Source organism: Peromyscus leucopus, chromosome 3 (assembly GCF_004664715.2).
Source record: "Peromyscus leucopus breed LL Stock chromosome 3, UCI_PerLeu_2.1, whole genome shotgun sequence".
Taxonomy (NCBI): Eukaryota; Metazoa; Chordata; class Mammalia; order Rodentia; family Cricetidae; genus Peromyscus; species Peromyscus leucopus.
Genome location: NC_051065.1, coordinates 126,444,990 through 126,466,358, shown reverse-complemented (window position 1 = coordinate 126,466,358; position 21,369 = coordinate 126,444,990). Strand labels below are relative to the sequence as shown.

The window sequence follows — 21,369 nt, the reverse complement described above, 5'->3', positions numbered from 1 at the left end:
CAGAGAGATTTCTGTCTCTGGAATACTAGGATTAAAGGTGTGAGTGCCACCATTTTCTAGCCTTTGTATCTAGTGGTTGTTCTGTCTCTGACCCCAGATAAGTTTATTAGGGTGCACAATATTTTGGGGAACACAATACCACCATAAACAAGCCTTTAGTCGTGTGAGAACATTGGTCAAAGTAAGTCTTAACTCCTTCATTCATCTGTGTGATTTCCAATCTACTGGCGCAGGGCTTTCAAGAGGAAGAATGTAGAAGGTTCAGGTAGCATCTGCCATTCCTGTTTAAGGGACATTTGAAAGGCAAGACCAGGGAGCTGGGGAGAAAGCTCAGTTAGTACAGTGCCTGTTATGCAGGTGGGAGGGTCAGGTCCCCAGTGCCCGCTGAAAAAGCCAGGCATGGTGGCCATTCTCCATAACTCTAGTGCCGATGAGTCAGGAAGACAGAGACAGGGTTCTCTGAGTTCACTGACCAGCTACTTGGTGAGCTCTGGGATTAAGGGGGTCCCTGTCCCAAAGAATAAAATGAAGGGTGATAGAGGAAGACACCCAGTGTTGGTGCATCTTCTTACACACACACACACACACACACACACACACACACACACACACACACACGGGGGGGGGGGAGGAATCGATTTTTTTAAATTTTGTGCAACACAGTTCTAAACATTTGATTACCCAGTGAGTCAAATGTGTGCATTTCAATTAAGCTTCATAGAATAGAGTGGTCCTATCTTTGTCTGGTCAAGTATACCTCATCCACGATACCTCTGTGGATGTCTGAAACTGGAGATTAGCATCAAATGCAGCAAGCTTTATTATCTATCTATCTATCTATCTATCTATCTATCTATCTATCTATCTATCTATCCATCTATCCATCCATCTATCATCTCTCTATTTATTGAGACAGGGTCTCTATGTATGTGTGTATGTATGCATGTGTGTATGTATGTATGTGTGTATGTGTGTATGTATGTATGTGTGTATGTGTGTATGTATGTGTGTATGTATGTGTATATGTATGTATGTGTATGTATGTATGTATGTATGTATATATGTATGTATCTCCCTGGTGTACTAGAACTCACTATGTAGACCCAGCTGGCCTTGAAACTCACAGAGATCCATCTGATAGACTTTTTTTTTCTAAAAACATACACAAATTTGATGCCTTTTTCACATTAAATAAGCATTAAATGTGCACCAGGGCTGTACCTTTGCCAATTTGAGGTGTGATGGCAAAACTACCATGAATCTCGTTTTTTTTTCAGAGAATATTCTTTTCCACAGATCTGAGTTATGTCATCAGTCAGTCAAGAACTTTTGCCTTTTCAACTAAATGAGGCCTTGCCCAACTTACCCTGAGCATGTCTGAGCTATCACTACCCCTGTGCTCTGGCGCCATGATTACTAAGGTAAGCACAACTCACACATAGGTACCACCACAGTTGATCTGCTCACCAAGGCAGCCACTGAGTGACTAAAGGCGGGCAGGACCTGTCGGGTAGGGTGGGGGAAGGCACACTGATTAAAGAATGATTCACCAGATGGAGGGAGAGATCATCACAGAGGCTGCTTAACATCCACGAATTGTTTACTTCTGGGATTTTCTATTTAATGTCTTTGGACCGTGGCTGACCACTGAGGCCAGAGAGGGTGTGGTCAGGAAGAAGTGTTGCATGTGCTGTGTGCAGATCACTCCTGCGGTAGGTGCAGGATGTAGAGGAGAACATAGAGGACTGGGGTGTTGCATGTCCTCACAAAGCTACGAGTTTCACTTCAGCTCTTAGCTGAGATACTATGACATCTATTTGTGAAATGGGCCCCCAAATCTGCCTGTAAGATGTAGGGTTTGGGGTACACAGGGAGTGCAAATGTTCTGCCTGAATTAAGGAAGACACTATGCTTCCTTTTAGGAGGGCTTAAAATGGCTTCTCTGGTCCTGGATTTTGAAGTTCTGTTTCTTTAAAAGGAACTGAGTTTTGGACATTCATGTGTGGTTAAACCTAAACTCAGAAGAGAAGAATGTAATAAGCATAAAAGCTAAAAGACCCTTCTGTGGCTTCTTTTTAAAAGTAATGGGGAGAGGTTGTCACATTCTCTCCAAATATGTCTCCATTAAAAATTTATTCCATCAAAGCAGGTGTTGAGCCAGCAGGGGTGGCATCTGTTTGTCATCTCAGCACTTCAGAGATGGAGACAAGAGGATCAGACGGTCAAGGTCATCCTCAGCTACATAATGAGTTTGAGACCAGCCTGGGCTACACGAGCTTGTCTCAAAAGAGAAAAGGGGGACTGAGGAGATGTGGGTACAGGGCTTGCCAGGAAAGGCAAGGGCACACACCTGAGGTTATCTTACACACATGAGCATAGTATGTACATATGTACACACACACACACACACACACACACACACACACACACACACACGAAAAATGAAGATGGTGTGGTAGTGCCTGGCTTTAATTATAGTACTCAAGAGGCAGAGAGAGGCAGATCTTTGTGAGTTCAAGGTGGGCCTGGTCTACAGAGAAAGTTCTAGGGCATCCAGGGCTACATAGAGAGACCCTGTTTCAAAAAACAACAGAAAGAAAACCGGCAGTGATGCTGATGGAAATACGGTAAGATTGACTGTTTCCTACCCTCTTCAAATGTGAAATATCGAGAGTGCAGACAAAAATGATTGTGCTGCAGCTTGGCTACATGAACAGCTCACTTCCAACCCAGTGGGAATCCCCTTGCCTAGGGAAGCAGGCTCCCGTCTACGCAGGGCTCGGGAAACTTGGTGTTCAAGGCAAACATAAACTGCTCAAACCTGGAACAAATGCTTGGTTTGTCCGGTGCCCCCAAATATTCCCAGCTGAAGATGCATCAGCAAAGTGTTCAAAGGCCAGCAAAGCAGTCACCTTGTGCCAGGGCTTTCTGTACCCTCAGGACCTTCCCGACCAAACTGAATCAAATCCTAAAGGAAAAAAAGTACCCCACCCCCAATCCTAGTGACCATAATGACTATTTCCATAAAGACATCCAGATGTTTAATTTTTTTCCAAAAGAAATTTTAACAAAACCCAAACAAAAGCCACTATAGAAGGATCATTTTTCCATTGACTTTTTAACCCAAGTGCGGTTGGTTGGGCCAGCTGAAACCACAGATATAGTTCCCCGACCACTCATCCTCTGTCTCGACCCCTTCCCTGACACAGGTGCCTTCTGCCCCACAGGGCTGCTGGCTGGCCACTCACGAACACAGCACTGATGACTGGGAGTGGCCAGACTTTCTCTCCAGCCCTCTGTGCCTGGTCATGTGTATAAGCAGGCTTCATCAACGCTTCCCTGTCAGTGAGGAAATCCCCTCACCTGATGGCCTGCAGACGGGAAAGCATCGTCAGAGGGAATGGGAGTCACACAGGCGTGGAGCCGTTCCTTCTGTGAGAGGGAAGGCTCTGAGCAGATGAGAACACACTAGCTTCACTGACCAGGGTGGGAAGCAGTCATTGAAAATAGCTCTGGCCAGTCATAAAGCCATGCTTAGGAACTCTTTACTCCTCTCTCTGAAAGCCCCTACGCCTGAGCTCAGGAGGTGTGCCTCTCTAGAAGTTTCTAAATGGTCTCCTGATTTTCACTAAGATAAAGTTCTGTGGGAACAGTGGAGATGACAGGCTCCTCTGTGAGCAGGGGGATGCTTGAATGCCTACCTGGGCCTTCCCACCTTGGTCAAGCACCGTTGAAGTGAGATCCCTGTGTGTGTCCATCCCATAGCTTGTTTGGTTAATGCACTGGCTCGTAACGAAAATGCCAGCTTAACCACCAGTTTGTTTTGGTGGTGTTTGGTTTATACATAAACATGAGTGGGAAAGGACCAACATTTTTTTTAAGTACAAATTTTATTTTTATTATGGCTGCTTTGCTTTTTGTTTCAAAGGGATGGCAGGGATTCAGGGTACCACAGCTGTACACAGCCCAGCTGGAAGGCCCCAGATTTTGAACTTCAATTTCTTAAAAAAGGGGTTGTGTGTTGAACATTCAAGCGTTGTTAACCATCTCTATTTTATTTTCCCTGAAGCTCCCTGTGGGGAAGAATCCAAGGCCACCTCCAGCTCGGACAGTTGGGGAAGGTGAGGCTGAGGAATTTCAGGAGTGTTTTAGACGAGGGTGCTTCAGGAGGAATTGAGTGGTGTCTTAGTCCATTTTGTATGATCGTGAGAGGATGCCCTGGGCGGAGTCAGTTATAAACAATAGAAATTCATTCAGCTCAAGGTGGTAGTCAGAGGACTTTCGGGAGTCAGTTCCCTCCTGCTAGCTTGACTCCAGGGGCTTGAACTCAGGTCCTCAGGCTCAGTGGCAGGTGCCCGCTGAGCCTTCTCACTGTCCTCTGAAATGCTATTTTATTTCATTTGGTTCTTTTTTTGGTACAGCTATTCATTTTTTGATGGGTTTTCTTGCTGTCACGATGTGAAGGAAGGCACATATAGAGAGCTCAGGTCTCTCTCCTTGTAAAGCCACCGATCTCGTCACGGGGGCCTTGCCTCTAAATATTGCCATACTGTTAATGAGAATGTTGGGATTAAATGTCTAGCCCGTGGACTTTCATGGGACACATGCAAATCCTGCCAGAACACACCCACTAGACCCCTACATGCTCTGATTATCCAGGGCTCATTGGAATTTTGTGTGTGTCCCTCCTGGCTTCACCATACGTCATGTGCTCCATCTCTGAGACAAATGGCTCTGTGCAGGCTGGACTAGCTTCTTATGTCTGTCAAAGTAGAGTGGAATATCCTGAAAATCTGGTGTATATAAAGCAAGCACAAGATAATGTCAATGGTTTTTAGGTCTTCCTTGGGAAAAAACTAAAAACATATTACTTCCTAAGGACATTTTATATTTTTTTCCTTTTTTTTTTTTTGTAAAGATCAGATATGAAAGCCTAACCCAGTTAAAAATCCCCAATGTGGACCTGAAACAAAATGTAAGATGTCCCTCCCTGAAGACTGTCTTTCATGGCACCACTTAATCTTTCAAGGGAGGGAAGCAACCAATATTCCTTCCCAGCTATGATGCCTATGACCAAAATAATGACCAGCATGGGATTATATCCCTAAGGGTACAATTGTGGTATGCCTTCCTTGGTGGTTTCCAGCAGCTCTCTAATTGGACCAAAGGCCCACACAACAAGAGGGAAACCATGCCTGAAACTGGACCTAACCAACTACCAAAATGATTATGTGGTGCTGAGACCCAACTGATACATCTAAAACACAACTCCTGTACCTAAGGCTCAATGATCATAGTAGAAGGAGGAGTGGGAAGATTCTAAGAGCTAGAGGAACAGGAAGTTTGTTGTGAGATTTTGTCTCCTAGGAATGCCAGAAAAGCTATACCCATGAAGTCTCATTCACACAGTACCAATGGACAGGGAAAGGAAACATCTCATGGAGCCTCAGCTCAACGCAAAGAACTATGGGCAACCAAGGAATGCTGGAAACAGGAAAAATAGTCTTCCCCAAGGAAGAGCCTCCAAATTGGTTTCCCAGTACCAAGTGGTCAGCCTTGAAGTCATATACATAAAAATAACATTATACAGACTGAATAGGTTCTATTCTGTATTCATACACATTCATATATGAAACTACTATTAAAGAAATTTAAGGAATATCTATATATAAATTAAAGGATGTATAAGCATATATTCCACATATATGCCATGAGATTAAGAAAAAGCAAGGGGGAGGGGTACATGCATTGGAGAGAGGAAAGGAAATGGGGAAATGATGTAATTATATTTTAATTGCAAAAATACTTTTTAAAAAATGTGAGATGTGTTTAAGAGGCAATGAATGCTCTCCCTTAGTTTGTGTTAATTTAAATGATACATAATATATTCAAATTATACATTTAGATGGGGTCTCACTATGAAGACCTGGCTGGCCAGAAACATAGGGAAGTATGTTGACCAATCTGGCCTTAGATTTACAGAGATTCTCCTGTCTTTGCCTCTTGAGTGCTGGGATTGAAGATGTGTCCCACCATTCTGGCTGATTTAAAATGCTTACATCACTTTTATCTTGTGGCTCTGGAGACTGAATCCAGAGCCATGTACCTTGCTCTTGACAGACAAATCTATATCATGGATGCATCTCCATCCCTTATGCCAGCTTTTATCAAATTAAACCCCAGTGTGCTCTTGAGTGAAGGCGGTCACTCTATAGCAAAGCTCAGCCTGTGGAGATTTACTCGATTCATATGAAATGATTAGACACCTTTTAGAGGATTAGTTTTCCAAAATGATTTCTGTTGCTTCTTCTAAGAGGACAAGAGCTCTAGTTTCTTCGGGTCTAAGAGCAGCCATTTCTTCTTCTTACCCCTTCCATGCTTCCCCTCTTTAACTATTGGATTTAAATCTAATATTTTAAGCTTGATACTTAAAAGCATAAAAGTAACATATTAATAGGGTAACAGATGATGTTTCAACTCAAGTCTAGGATTTTTTTAAAATTTCTTTAAACTTTATTATTGTGTGTTCATGTATGATATGTTGTGTGAGTGTGCTGTCCCACATGGAACTTGGGAGACAACTTTGTGGAACTGGCTCTCTCTTTCTACCTTTATGTGGGTTCCAGGACTGAGCCCAGGCCATCAGGCCTGCCCATTGAGCTACCTCGCTGGCTCCAAGTCTAGGCTCTTTCTTGATTATAGGTTCTCTATACCAGTTAAGGAAAGGTTTTTAAACCTGGGTGTGACATTTTCTGAAGAAGGCAAGTCTGAGAAAAGCTTTCCTAGTGGGTTCTCCATTTGAAGGGGGAAACCTATGTGCACAGGAATAATTTGAAAACCACAGAGTTTTGACTAGAACAACTCTACAACAGAATACACGTCAGAATTAAGAACTCTCCGAGCTGGTGAGACAGCGATGGCAGAAGCGTCTCACAGAGTGGCAGTGGTTTTGGGTGTGGTCCTATGGGGTGCTGGTCAGCGCCTCAACTTGATATGAGTACTTTCAAAGTTATTTCTAGGAAAGCAGATTGGAAAATTGATAAAGCCAGAGTAAGAGAAGATGAGAAGAGTGACCAGGATCAAAAGATTAGGGGAAGGAAGAGGAGTTCCTTCAGGAGAAAAACATCACAGGAGGCAGTGTTTTAGCAAGAGTCCAGCCAAGCTTCCAGAATAGATGACTTCCATTCTCCTACTGTTGTGGATTCCTAGAAGGTGTGGACTATCTGGAGACAGTGCTAGGAGCCTGAAATTAGGCTAGTCAGTAACACCCCTGGGAAGGAGTGAGGGTTTTGATTTCTGGCTTTTTAGACATTTTTTAAAATTTGTGTGTACGTGTGTGTGTGTGTGTGTGTGTGTGTGTGTGTGTGTGTGTGTGTGTATGAGTGCACTGTGGTGTATGTGTGGAAATCGGAGGACAATCTGAAGGCATGGGTTCTACGCATCCATCATGTGGGTTCTGGAAACCAAACTCAAATGGCCAGGCTTGGAGGCAAGTTCCTTTACTCACTGAGCCACCTCTCCGACCTGCAAAATTTTATTTTCTTTCGACTCTTCTTTGGTAGAGTTGTTTATTTTTTACATGCAAAGAGTTATATTTTATAACATAAATTAATGAGTTGGGAGAGAAGAATGCACTCAGGAAACCATTGCTATAATCTACACCAGGAATGAACCATCATTGCCTCTAATGTTGTTCTCCAGTTATTATCATTTATGGTAAGGACATTCCCCACAAGGTCTATCCTCTCAGGCAGTTTCTAAGTGTGTGAGCTAGACTTGCTAGCTCCAGGCAGTTTATAATGCAGATTTCTAGAATGCATTCATCTACATAGCTGAGAGCTCATTCTTCTGGACTTTAGGATGTCCCCATTCTCTCTTTCTACAGCCTCTGGCAACCACCATCCTATTCTGGATCTACTAGTTTTGTTGATATTTAAAAGATATTTTATTTTTATTTATGTGTATAGTGTTTGCCTGCATATAGTTATGTGCTCTGTGCTTGTGCAGTACCCTTAGAGGCCAGAAGAGGGCATCAAACTCCTGGAACTAGATTTACTGATGGTTGTGAGCGGCCACGAGCGAGCTGGGAACCACGAGCTAGGAAACCAATCTGCTTTCCTAGAAATAACTAGGAACAAGAGCAGCCAGTGTTTTAAACTGCTAAGCCATCTCTCCAGGCCTCATTTGACTTTTATAGAGCATTTTCTCTCTATTACAGATTGGGAATTCTGTTAAGCTATGACAAATGCCAGGTGGAGATCTGGATAGCATTTTGCCTAACCATCAGCAGCTGACTAAACCTTGAAGGTGGAGCTTGGAGGTGCTGATTCATGGATGCATTTATGTGTTTTTATATTTGTAGAAATTTTCTTTCTGATATGAACATATTAATTTCAAATTATTTTATCTACCAGTGGCATTACTAATTCTGACTATAATATGTACATTTTACCTTATGTTAATTTTATGTTAGTTAAAATTTGAATATGCCTCAATTTTCTGATTAGAAAAGACATGATCATTTAAAAAAAACTTCACACCAAAGGTGTACTATTTGAAACATCTTTACTATTATTTTAAACATCAGGTAATTATTGACAGATTGGGTCAACCCACACAGCACTTATATGTCAGTCTTTGGGCAAAAGCATGGACAGGAAGCTGCCTTGCCTTTGTGGGCCTAGAGCAGGGTGGAACTTGGGATGAGGACCCAGTACCATGAAGCTCCAAATCTTTTCTGTCTGGCTCTTTACAGAGTGATTTTGACTCCACGGGGAATCCGCAGTGGCAGTGGGAAAGAGCACTGGGGATGTGACAAGTCAGTGGGGAAACGTCCAGCTGGCGGCTGGGTGTGGCTTGCACACTAGGCAGGTGTGTGAGTGCACGGATGAAAGAATGATATATATTTTTTTGAGACTTGGTTTTGTGTGGCCCAGTTTGACTTCAAACTCACCATACAGCTGAGGATGACTTGAACCTCTAATCCACAATCTCCACCTCTTGGTGGGATTACAGGTGAGCGTCACCATGACTGGATCTGTGCAGTGCCAGGGATGCCATGCTCTGTGCATGCTGTGCAGCAGTGCCAGGGGTGCCATGCGGGGCTCTGTGCATGCTGTGCAGCAGTGCCAGGGATGCCATGCAGGGCCCTGTGCATGCTGTGCAAACGCCCTGCCAACAGAGCTGCATCTTAGTGGGATTACAGGTGAGCGTCACCATGACTGGATCTGTGCAGTGCCAGGGGTGCCATGCGGGGCTCTGTGCATGCTGTGCAAACGCCCTGCCAACAGAGCTACATCGTCCGCTTGACTGTCATGCTGGGGGATAGTGCTGTGTGATCGGGATGGTGTCTGTGTACATCTAGATGTGTGTGGCATGTCCATCTTTTTAAAAAAGTTATTTTATGTGTATGGGTGTTTTGCCTACATGTGTGCCACATGTGTACCTGGTACTCCTGGGGGCCAGAAGAGAACATCAGATCCCCTGGAACTTGAGTTACAGATGGTTATGAGTCACAGTTTGGGTACTGAGAATCGAACCCAGGTTCTCTGGTAGAGCAGCCAGTGCTCTTAACTGCTGAGCTCTCTCTCTAGCTCTGGGCAATTTATCTTTTAAGAGGAAAGTTAGAATTCACAGTGAATTCCTGTTTAAGAAATGACTCTGGAGGGTCCTGGCATGCAATATCATTAAGTATACAGACACATGGAAAGCATTTTCAGGATTCTTCAGAACTTTACAAAGTTAGAGGGTGTCTTTGTCTCCCGAGTTTATTAGATAAGGTTTTCTTTCGGTCTCTGCTCAGAATGAGCATCCAAGCAGTCTACCACACTTCCTATAGAATCCCAAAGGGCTTGTTAGAGGGAAGACATGGAAAAGAATTGGAAACCTCGTTCCCCCATCAACACTGAAAGCAGCTGGGCGTCACGGCTTCTCAGCTGGGAAGGGACTCCCTCTCCAGCTTGGTGACTTAAGATTCTATTGTTGCATCCGTTTGTTTTACTTGAAGCCAATTCATGTTGGTTAAAGAAACCTAAGTACAGCCTGAGAGGAAACGCTGTGAAGGCAGAGGAGGGAAGGCTTTGGGATACGGTAATGGAGATAATAACTTAGGGAAACAGGAGTTCATCTGCATCTGGGATAAAGACAAGATCAAAGTGCAGAGGCCAGAGGGTAGAGGTGGAAGGGAAATCTTGAGCAGGTCTGAGCCCAGTCCAAACTGACCTGTGCCATCATCCAAGTACTGTCCAGCTCCATCACAGTGTGTCAGATATGATGGGACCACAGGCCAGAGTGGTGTGGCTTGAGGCCACCAGCCTCAAAGATGCTTCTTGCCAGTGGGTGGGGTGGGATGATGGGGAGCCAAACCCACCAGATGCTGGTCTCTGATGTATGAATGAAGGACGAGTTATAGATGGATTTTGCTCAGCTGAGTCCATCTTTCTCCATCCTGTTATCATCCTCTGGCCATTCTGTAGATGTCAGATTCTTGCCAGAAGATATGTTTTATGCTATTTGATTTATTTATTTATTTTGGAATTCTCATTTAACAACTTCCTTTTCCCCTTAGTCAATGTCAAGGTAAATGCCTGAGCTGGAGTCCACCTGGTCACTCCCTAGCGAGTTCAGATGACATTTGGGAGAAGTCCAGGGCAATGCATTGACTGAAGACAAGGAAGCTATTTCCCAATGGGGGAGTGCTTTGGAGCGTGGAAGTGGGGGCAGACAGACAGACAGAGGCAGAGAGAGACAGACAGACAGACATGGGGGTGGGGTGGAGGGGACTGCAGAGGGACTGAGCTCAAATGGCTTATCTGTGTAATCACTTGTTTCTACTTGTGAGCAAGCTGCGATTTCACTGTTCAAATCAATTTGGCTTCTATGATTTTGCTTGTGAGGGTTCACTAAGTCCTTAGTCATTTGGGTGAGAGATTAAAGATTTCTCCAAAACATGGCAAGGTTTATGATAGGTAGCAGAAAGGCTGAAGGTTAGAAACTCCTTTCTTGACACACCTTTGTACCTGGAATACCAGAGCTTGTGCTGTGTGTTGCCACAAATGCCAGTGAGCAGACAGGGACTGAACTTGTGCTTTACTCAGAAAGTAATTGGTCTGAGAAGACGGTGGATTAATCACTCCAGGACTGGCTTTGCATGTCATCTTCAGCCAGAAGATTACAGAGGAAGTGCAAACAAAGGCTGCCAATCATCCCAAAGTTTGGTCTCGCCCCTCTGGTCAGGTGGTGAGTGCTGTCTGCTTACGGCCAGCTGTGTTTCCGCTGCAGCCTGCTCCTCTGTGCAGCTGTGCACACAGTCTTCCAAGGCTGCGGTCTCGAATTCCTCCTGTGTCACCCAGGCTGGGGTTAATGGATCAACACACCTTTCGTGTATGTGCAGTCTCCCTCTTACAATATGAAGTGCGAATGTGTTCTCATACTGCAGAATATGAAGATGTCCCCCTCTCTTTCCTGTCTCCTGCTATCTCCCACTCGGCAGTAACTTATAAGGTCTGTCTGTAAAGATGGGCACCTGGCATCTTTTCTTTTTTTTAACCAGATGGTCAGCATGGCCTCTTGTGTGTGCATGTGTGCAAGAGTGAGGGTGAGTGTTGTGCACAATTACCATCCACCTTATTTCTTACCTTTTTGAGACAGGGTCACTTACTGAGCCTGAAACTTGCTGATTCAGCTGGGTTGACTGGCCAACAACCCCCTGGATTCTCCTACCTCTAATTCCCCAGCTCTGGGATTAAAGGCTTGTCACACACAGTTTTTTCTCTTTATTTTTTCTTTGAAAATTTCATACATGTATCTTGATCATATCTACTTTTCATTACCATTCTCAAACTCCCCTGGGGGCCCCCCATCACATCTCCCTTCCAACTTCATGTCCTACTTTTATACTGATTTACTCATGGTGTCTAATTTTGTTGCTTATATCCACATGAGTCTGTGTTGTCCACTGGGGTATTGGGACCCGCCAGTGGCCACACTCTTGAGGAAACCCGGCTCTCTCTTTCCCAGCAGCCATCAACTGCCAAGAGCTCCTCAGGGGTGGAGTCTTAGGAGTCCTGCCCCCTTCCTTGCTGGAATTTTAGCTGGCTTGCTCTTGCTCAGATCTTGTGTAGGTAATCAGTGACTATGAATTCGTGTGTGTGACAACTGTCATGTCCTGAAGGCAGGATGTCAGGGTCTTCTCCCCATCCTCCAGCTCTGGCATTTTTTTTTTTTTTGTTCTGTCTTCCTTGATGTTCCCTGAGTCCTTGCCAGCAGGGACTGGGGTTTGATACAGATATCTCACCCCCAGCTGGGTGGTCACAATTCTCAACACTTTGAACAGCAAAGCTTCTGCATTAACCACTGCCCACCACAATGAGACACTCCTCTGGCCAAGCTCGGGAGCTGTGCAAATTCATAGCTATAAATAAATATTTAGAAGGTAGTTTAGCAACATTAATGTCTAGAAAATCAACATCAATATACTCTCCTGTAGGGCCTATGACTTCCATAGCCATGGATTTTTGACCATGTTTATAGTACTAGACAAGAATTCCCTCCCGTGAGTGGATGGTTACTCCAGAAACAGTCTTGCCATTATCACAGTAGTGGGTACATCCTACCTAATAGGTTGGCATTATAGATACAGACAGGGTCCAGCATTGGGTAAGACTATTGGTGTCTTTTCTCTGCCAGTAACCTCCATACTGCCTTCCAGCTAGCCAGCAGGGAGAGTTTACTGACCAGTTAAGACTCTTCAGTTTCTTTCTCAGAGACTTAAAGTTCTTGTCACACAGGTCTTTAACTTGCTTAGTTATAGTTACCCCATGGTATTTTATATTTTTTGTGGCTACTGTAAAGGGAAATATTTCTCTGATTTCTTTCTCAGCCCATTTATCATTTGTACATATGAGGGAATACTGATTTTTTTTGAGTTAATCTTGTATCCTGCCACATTACTGAAGGTGTTGATCAGCTGTAGCAATTCCCTGGTAGAATTTTTTGGGTCACATATGTATACTATTATATCATCTGCAAATAGCAAAAGTTTGATTTCTCCCTTTCCAATTTGTATCTCCTGGATCTCCTTTTGTTGTCTTATTGCTCTAGCTAGGAGTTTGAATACTATATTGAATAGATATGGGGAGAGTGGACAGCCTTGTCTTGTTCCTGATTGTAGTGGAATTGCTTTGAGTTTCTTTCCATTTAATTTGATGTTGGCTGTCAGCTTGCTGTAAATTGCCTTTATTATGTTTATGTATGTTCCTTATATTCCTGATTTCTCCAAGACCTTTCTCATGAAGAGATGTTGGATTTTGTCAAAAGCTTTTTCAGCACCTGATGAGATGATTATGTGATCATCCTGAGTGAGGTAACCCAGACTCAGAGAGACAAACATGATATGTACTAATTCATAAGTGGATACTAGATGTAAAGCAAAGGATAACTAGACTACAACTCCGGAGAAGCTAGCTAACAAGGACCCTAAGAGGGACACATGGATTGCCCTGGGAAGGGGAAATAGATGAGATCTCTATGAGTAAACTGGGGATGATAGTGGGCAATGGAGGGTAGGGAATGGGGATGAGAACACAAGGGAACAGGATGGTTGAGCTGGAACAGGGATGGAGTGGGAGAGCAAGGAAAGAGATACCATGATAGGAGACATCATGGGAATAGGAAGAAACTGGGTGCTAGGGAAGTTCCCAGGAATCCACAACAATGACCCCAGCTTAGACTATTAGCAATAGTGGAGAGGGTGCCTGAACTGGCTTACCCCAGTAATCAGATTGGTGAATACCCTAACTATCATCATAGAACCTTCATGCAGTAACTGATGGAAGTAGATGCAGAGATCCATAGCCAAGCACCAGCCTGGGCTCCAGAAGTCCAGTCAAAGAGAGAGAAGAGGGATTCTATGAGCAAGGGGCATCAAGATCATGATGGGGAAACCTATAGAGATAACCAAACCAAACTAGTGGGAACTCATGAACTTTAGACCAACAACTGTGGAGCCTCCATGGGACTGGACTAGGTCCTCTGCATAAGTGAGACAGTTGTGTAACTTGGTCTGTGTAAGCGCCCCCCCCCCACAGTAGGATCAGGATCCATCCCTGGTGCATGAGCTGGCTTTTTGGAGCCCATTACCTATGGTGGGACGCCTTGCACAGCCTTGATGCAGGGGAAAGGGCTTGGACCTGCCTCTACTGAATGTACCAGGCTTTGCTGACTCCCCATGGGAGGCCATACCTTGCTGGAGGAGGGAATGGGGGGTGGGTTGGGGGGGAGGCTGGAGGGGTGGAAGGAGGGAAGAGAGGGCGATCTGTGGTTGGCATGTAAAATGAATAAAAAATTCCTTAATTTTTTAAAAAAAGCCAGGTTACTCTCTGTCCTACAGTCAAAGTGTGTGATGTCCTCAGCAGCTGGCTCTTACCATATAGCTGTGGTGGGGCCCAAGAGCAATGATAGCAGCTTGTATTGTTTCCAGTGCCTCTGAGGCCCCTCTGACAGTAACTCACAGTACCCTGATCCACAGCTGTTTTACATGGTTCTGGAGACTGAACTCAGGTTTGATCTGAGTCTCTTTCCATTCCCTAGCATAGATTTTTATTTATTTATTTTAACTATAAGTGAGTTTTGAGGCATAGAGCTATGCACATTGGCACACACATATGTAACAGCAAGTGGCTATTCTGGGAAGGAATAAAATATGTAAATCTTGGGGCTGCCCTCTTGAATTTCTTTTTTGTTTTTAATCTGTCACCCCTTACAGATATCTCACACATGCCTGCTACTTAGAATCCTAATTCTTTGAGAACTAATACCATCCCACCTGGCAGCTCCCAAATAACCATACAGAGACTTATTATTATGAAAGATCAGATGGTAGCTTAGGCTTGTTTCTAATGAGCTCTTATAACTTAACCCATTGCTACTAACTTACTTTCTGCCTCGTGGCTTTATTACCTTTATTCTGCCCATGCTGCTTTCCTGCTTCCTTCTGTGTCTGGCTGGAGACTCATGACTCTACCCTTCTTCTTCCCAGTGTTCTCTCTGCCTCAAAAATCCTGCCTAGTTATTGGCTGTTTAGCTTTTTATTAAGCCAATCACAGTGAAATATCTTCATACAGTGTAAATGAATATTCCACAACAGTCTTATGTAGAGGATATAGCCAAAATAAATAACATATAATTTAGTAAATGTTATAATAATGTCAATAATTCTCACTATTTTCCAACTTGAGCTGCAAGGAATCTCATAAAGCATTAGGAGCTGTCTTGCCGATTAAAGACGGCATTTTTATTGAGTATGTAAAGGTATATTCTAATAGATTTTCCTTTCAGCTGACATGGTTTGAGTGGTTTCCAACTGTGGACTGAGGGAGGAGTCTCATGTGTCTTGTCTTTAGGTTTTTGTTTCCAGGGGGTATGTTCTGAGAAGAGTCCCCTCCCCATCTTGCAGGAAAGAAAGCATAGTTTTTTGGACAACACCCTGTCTATTTTAAATGACTGGAGAGGGGAAAGCATTGTGTCCAAGACTGTAATTTTCCCGATGACACCATCTTCTGCAGTTACCATCCTGTGGAGCATTCCTGTGGTTCTGCCTGGGAACCCTGCAGGATCATTTCACAGGAAGACCCAGTGAGAATGGGAGAAGCACAGACAAACTGACTTTGAGGGAAGTCCCTTCCACTGAGCACTTTCACGGGACTTGTCAGGGGGTGAGGTATAGCGGGGAGTGGATGCTGAGGACTGGGGGTGGGGTACGGATTCCAGTCCAGATAAAATCCCACGCTGTGGTCTGGTCAGACATCCAGGCTTCCATGCGATTAGTCTCTTGGAAAGATTGTTTTGAATCTCCTATTTTGTCATTTGGTATATGGTGTAAGTATCTCCTTTCAAAATTAAAATTTGATGGCCTGGGACTATAACCAATTATGAGTTTTGATAAAAATATAAGTAGTGTTCCGGGTGGACTAATAGCAATTTTTCCCGATGGAGTCGGGTCCTTGTGAAAACTTATTTTCTGAATCTGAGCTGAGTGCTTTGAATACGGAAGTAATGATTTGTTTAAAGTGTACACACAAGGGCTGGGGCTATAACTCAGTAGAATTCATGTCTACCATGCTTGAAGCCCTGAGTTCAAGCCCCAGCATTGAATAAACTGGGAGGGGTAGCACATAGCATACACCTCTAATCCTATCATTTGGAGAATTAGAAGTTCAAGGTCATCCTCGACTACACAGCAAATTGGAGGCCAGCCTGATGAGTAAGACACACACAGTTTTATTTCTCTAAACAACCTGACTTGGTTTATTTTATTTTTAAGCAGAGTCTTTATGAATGAAAACAATGGTGTGACTGCCCCAAGGGATGGCTGAGGAGAGGTTTATATGTGGGAGGGAACAGCCAGAGGCATCTGGAATGGTCCGACTGAAGTAGGCCAGCAGACTACGCCATGAGAGGCGGGGAGGAAGGAGTGAGAGAGAAAGAGAGGAGAGGAGCGAAGATGATACCTGGGAATCAGGAGACTGAGGGAGCGTGCAGGAACCAAGAGAGCGTGCAGGAACCAAGAGGGCATGTGGGAACCAAGGGGGCATGTGGGAACCAAGGGGGCCTGTGGGAACCAAGAGAGCACGCGGGAACCAAGGGGGCATGAGGGAACCAAGGGGGCATGAGGGAACCAAGAGGTCATTCGGGAACCAAGGGGGCATGAGGGAACCAAGAGGTCATGTGGGAACCAAGGGGGCATATGGGAACCAAGGAGGCATGTGGCCAGAATGACTGGATTTTATAGGAAAAGGGAAGCAAAGCTCAGGGGCTGGAGAGCTTTAGGGTAGGAGGTGAGGGGCATGCCAGCCAGGATGACTCTGTAACAGGCACTTGTGTGTAGGGAAAGACTGGCAGCCAGAGTCTGCTTTGATATGTCAGATAGGCACCCCATTCGTCCTGAGACCTAACACTTTCTGTGTTCAGTTGGAGCTGGACATAGGTTCCCCGGCCTCTGCTCTCAAGTGCTGTCTTTCTGTCTCCTATACCATGTGTCTGATGGGCTTTATTGTCATTGTGGAATCAGGCAACATTTCCATTCATAATGAAGAGTAAGGATTTTCTATGTTTTGAAAGACATAGAAATTGTCTTTCAGAATTTCTATCATTACATAGACATTGTAATGATAAAAACAACAAACAGCTCTGGCCGTGTTTCGCCCAGGTAACCGTTTTTCCTTAACACAGAGTTGCTTTGCTGGGCTTTCTTTGAACAGCAACTTCTGGAAACACTTCCAGTTTTACCACTTTCTCCTCTGAGGTAGAAATGTTATTAAAGTAAAAGCAAGAGTCCTAGAAGGCTGTTCAGGCAGTGTGGTGGTGCACACTTGTAGTCCCAGCACTCAGGAGGGTCAGGAGTTCTAAGTCTTCCCCAGAGTGAGCTTGAGGCCAGCCTGGGCTACAAGAGACCCCGTGGCAACAAAACAGCAGCAGCAGCAGCAAACCGGGGTTGCTTATTGGCTAAGTATATGTATTTTTTCTGTAGCAACATTTTCACAACTTGAAGACATTTCCTGAACATTCCTCACATCAGTTAGGCTGAATTAATGGGCTCCAATGACTGAACAACGGGGCGTGAAGCCCCACTCACGTCCGCCATGTGCCTTTTGGCCACATCTTCTTAGACACTACGTCCCCTCTCAGCCCCTCCTCTCTTTCTCCTTCCTTTTCCTTTCTCTCTTGCAATTCAGTAGCAGAGAGCTGGGCAGAGCCAGGCTTCGGCCTCCACTCCTTCCCACAGGCTGCTGATGGTTGAGAAGATGACCAGCCTGGCCCCAGGAGCAGGGTGTGGAGAGGCCTCATGGTTTCTCCGGCAGTTACTGGGATCCGTGTTGACAGCCTTGGGAGAAAGCCGAGGTGGGTCTCCAGAGCCAGCAGGAGGACCTCGATGACAGAGAGGGGGAGCCTGGGCAGCAGAGAAGAGCAGCCGCCCAGGCTCTGGGTTGAATGCTGGCATCAACTCTTAAGAAAATAGCCTTGAAAAGCAAAACCCAGCTCTCTGTCCCAGGGAGGCAGGCCTCTCTCCTAGATGATGCCTTGCAAAGAAGACAACTCTGTTGTCTTTGCTTCATCCCAGACTAGCCTCTTGCTACATAGCTGAGGATGACCCCCTTTCATCTCAAATGCTGGACAGAAATCCCGGGATAGGTCGTGGTGGTGCCTAGCTAGCCTTTTGGTTGTCGTTTAAGGACTCCTGTGCTTTTCAGGGACATGGAAAAATGTTTCCGGAATTATCTACAGATCCAGAGAAGAGGCTGCTACACGAAGAGGTAAAGACGTTACGAAGCTGGGCAACTGGAGCATGGGGCTTCACATCTCAGTTTGCGTGAGTTAGTCCAGAAAACAAGAGCCTGGGTGGGTGGTGCATGTCTGTAATCCAGCATCTGGGAGGATGAGGCAAGAGGGTTGTTCAAGCCCCAGGCCAGTCTGGGCTATGCAGTCACAAAACTTGGCCTCCTGGCTCCAACACAAAGGAAAAAGACCCATCAAGTCAAACAAGCAACCATCGAGGATAACACAAAGCAACAATGAAAACAAACAAAGAACACACTTGCCTCTGAGACCTGATTGGCTGCTGCACTGGTAGAAGTATCTTCAGTAGGCGTGGGTTCACCACAGTAACAAGAGAGTTTGTTGGCATCTTCATGCTTCTACAAGAAAGTGAGTGGTTCCTAGGACAGCCCTAAGCAGAACCGAGTTAGACTGCCCTGCAATGGCGCCATGGCCTGGAACCAGTACCCGAGTCATCAGGGAAGATGAGACACTCCAGAGGGGGAATTTGACGGAAATATTTTGTTCCTCTGATGGCCTCTCAGGGGCACACACTATAGTTTATTTGATCTGTAGGTCCCAAGATAATGTGCCCCATTCCAATTGGAAGATCTTCATGTTAGGCTGAATAAACAAATGCTGCATGTTTTCTCTCATATGCTCTGTGTGTGTGTGTGTGTGTGTGTGTGTGTGTGTGTGTGAGAGAGAGAGAGAGAGAGAGAGAGAGAGAGAGAGAGAGAGAGAGAGAGAGAGAAGAGAAGAGAGAGAGAGAAGAGGGAGGGGAGATAAAGAGAAGGTGGTGGACTATGTGTGACATGAAGGAAATTCGGACTCTTTGGGGGAGGGCAGGATCTCCCGAGAGTTGGGCAGGGCGATGGGGGGCAGAGAGAAGGAGGGAATGGATTAGAACAAAGCAGAAGCTAAGAAAATATCAAAACCCGTTACTTTGTGTGCTAACTTTAGTAATTACTGATAAAAAAGAATGCCTATAAAAAACGCTTGCTTGGTCCTATTTTCATAGTGTGCCTAATTTTGCCTTCTCTGCTCCTCCTTCCAGGTCATTCCTAGAAGTAAGATTCTCACAGAAGCCAGACAGGACGAGGGAGGAGGCAGAAGTTCCTGCTTGTGAAACCCGGTCAGGTCCTCCAGGCCTCTGACTCTTTTCCTTTGGGTTGACCTGCTTTCTTTACTATGTGGACAGTGTCATTATGTATGGCTGGTCAGAAAGAAGTGACAGACTTCAACAAAAATATCGTTCAATTAGAGTCACAAGAAAAATCAATCAACAAATGAACAAAACCAAGAGACTGAACATTGAAAGCCTTGTTCTCCCGTACGGCATGGACACAGCCCTCTGCTGCTGGGATCTCCTGAGCCTTCAAGGACTAACCAGGACAGTTACTGTGAAGATCTGTGGTCACAAAGAAATTTGCTACGCATCTTGTGGGCTTTTTTGGAAATAGATTTGTTTTAGGGGAAAATGTAAGCCTGGATTAATGCCAGGGAACTCTTGACTTCTTGATTCCAGCTCTGACTACAGGCCCAACTTTAAACCTGTGCTGGCTTGGATAGAGTTTATGGTGACAGTTTGGCCAAAGTGTTATGAAAAAAAAAATACTACGTTATGGAAGAGAAAATAATACTTAATGATAGGGAATTGGCCCATGAATTTCTGGTTCATCCTCACAAAATGGGAAGAGCTATGTACAATAGTGAATGATCTTTTGAAAGTGTGTGGGGACACTACTGTGAACACATTTCTACTTCTTGTAACTTCCCAGCTTGATGCAAAGATTCAAAAGTCATAATAACAAAACTGATGAAAATTGTATGCATCAAAGACAGACTTTAGTTCCTAGAAGTGTTGATGTGGTCTTAGAGTATAGGATATTTTCTTGAAATTACTGAATCACCTTCCAGGAAAGAGTCTCTTCTTCCTGGGAGGCTTTATAATGTGCATTGTGGGTTTTGATGAGGTTAGATCAAGCTAATCATTTTAGTTCATTCACTGAGTCAGGGTGACAAAAGAGAATGGGAAATTATTCATGTTTTCTTGATGATAAGTGAGATGAAAGCATTCCCCCTGTGCATCTGGGCACTGATTTTTCTTGTTAGGGGGCTCTGTTTATTACAAAACAATTTGATTAGTTTCATTAGCTAAACCTAAAACCCCAATATTAAAAACTTTAGCATTCCTATAGAACCTCTCCAATCTGAATTAGTAAGGATTTAATTATAGTGGACTCCCGGGCTGAGAAACTGAGCTCTCTTTTCTGGCTTTTGTACAATTAAGTGCCTGTCAAACTCAGGGAACCCCTAATTTTCTTTAAGTGAAAGCAGTTGATGAACTTAAAACCAACTCTGCCCTTAGGGCTTTTTTTTTTTTTTTTTTAATGAAAGCCTTATAATTAGAAATAAAAGTTCACACAAACTTAAAAGACTTCCACCTCCCCTTCTTTTCTCGCCCCCCTGTGGATATATTTCACTCAGACAAAGGCTGGAAAGTTTTGTCATTACTGACGTTGGGTGTGGGCAGCTTCATACCCGGCACCGAGGAGCAGCCGGCGTGGAGCTGGTATGAGCAGAGTCGGGGACTGTGACTTGGATGCTCAACACGTGTCCAGGAGACAGCAAATTAGAACCACTTGGGGTCTCTTGAGAAAAGCAAAGCTTCAGGTCCGCCCAGGCCCACAGACACTTGTGGTTGTGCATGAGATCCAGGGGTTGGAGCTCAAGAAACACCCACACATGCAACCGACTGGTTCGCTGCGGGAAATGTGAAGTTTAAAGGAACAATAAATCGAACCTGTCTTCAGTGTTACAGCAGTTTGTAAATTAAAGAGCAGTCGGTTTTGTTTCTCGCATCATAAAATCCAGGCAATTAGTGCTGCCGGAACAGTAGTTTGAAGCTCGCGCCTGCCCGAGGGAGATCTGCGGAGACGGCTGTGCCTGGGGTTCTGCCCTTCGGATGTGTCCGGAACCCAACATTTTAGCTGCTCCCCCCTCCCTCCAGGAGTGTCTTCCTAAAAGTAGTGCTCACTAAATAATATTTGAAGA

At 44.6% G+C, this 21,369-nt stretch overlaps 1 long non-coding RNA gene across 1 annotated transcript; it reads left to right on the top strand.

Annotated features, from left to right (window-relative positions):
- The first annotated feature begins 1,283 nt into the window (after nucleotides 1-1,283).
- LOC119087548 lies at nucleotides 1,284-18,925 on the top strand. The gene is made up of 3 exons (XR_005091013.1): nucleotides 1,284-1,421; nucleotides 4,070-4,121; nucleotides 18,249-18,925. It is a non-coding gene; the product is annotated as an uncharacterized LOC119087548 (long non-coding RNA).
- Nucleotides 18,926-21,369: the final 2,444 nt, after the last annotated feature.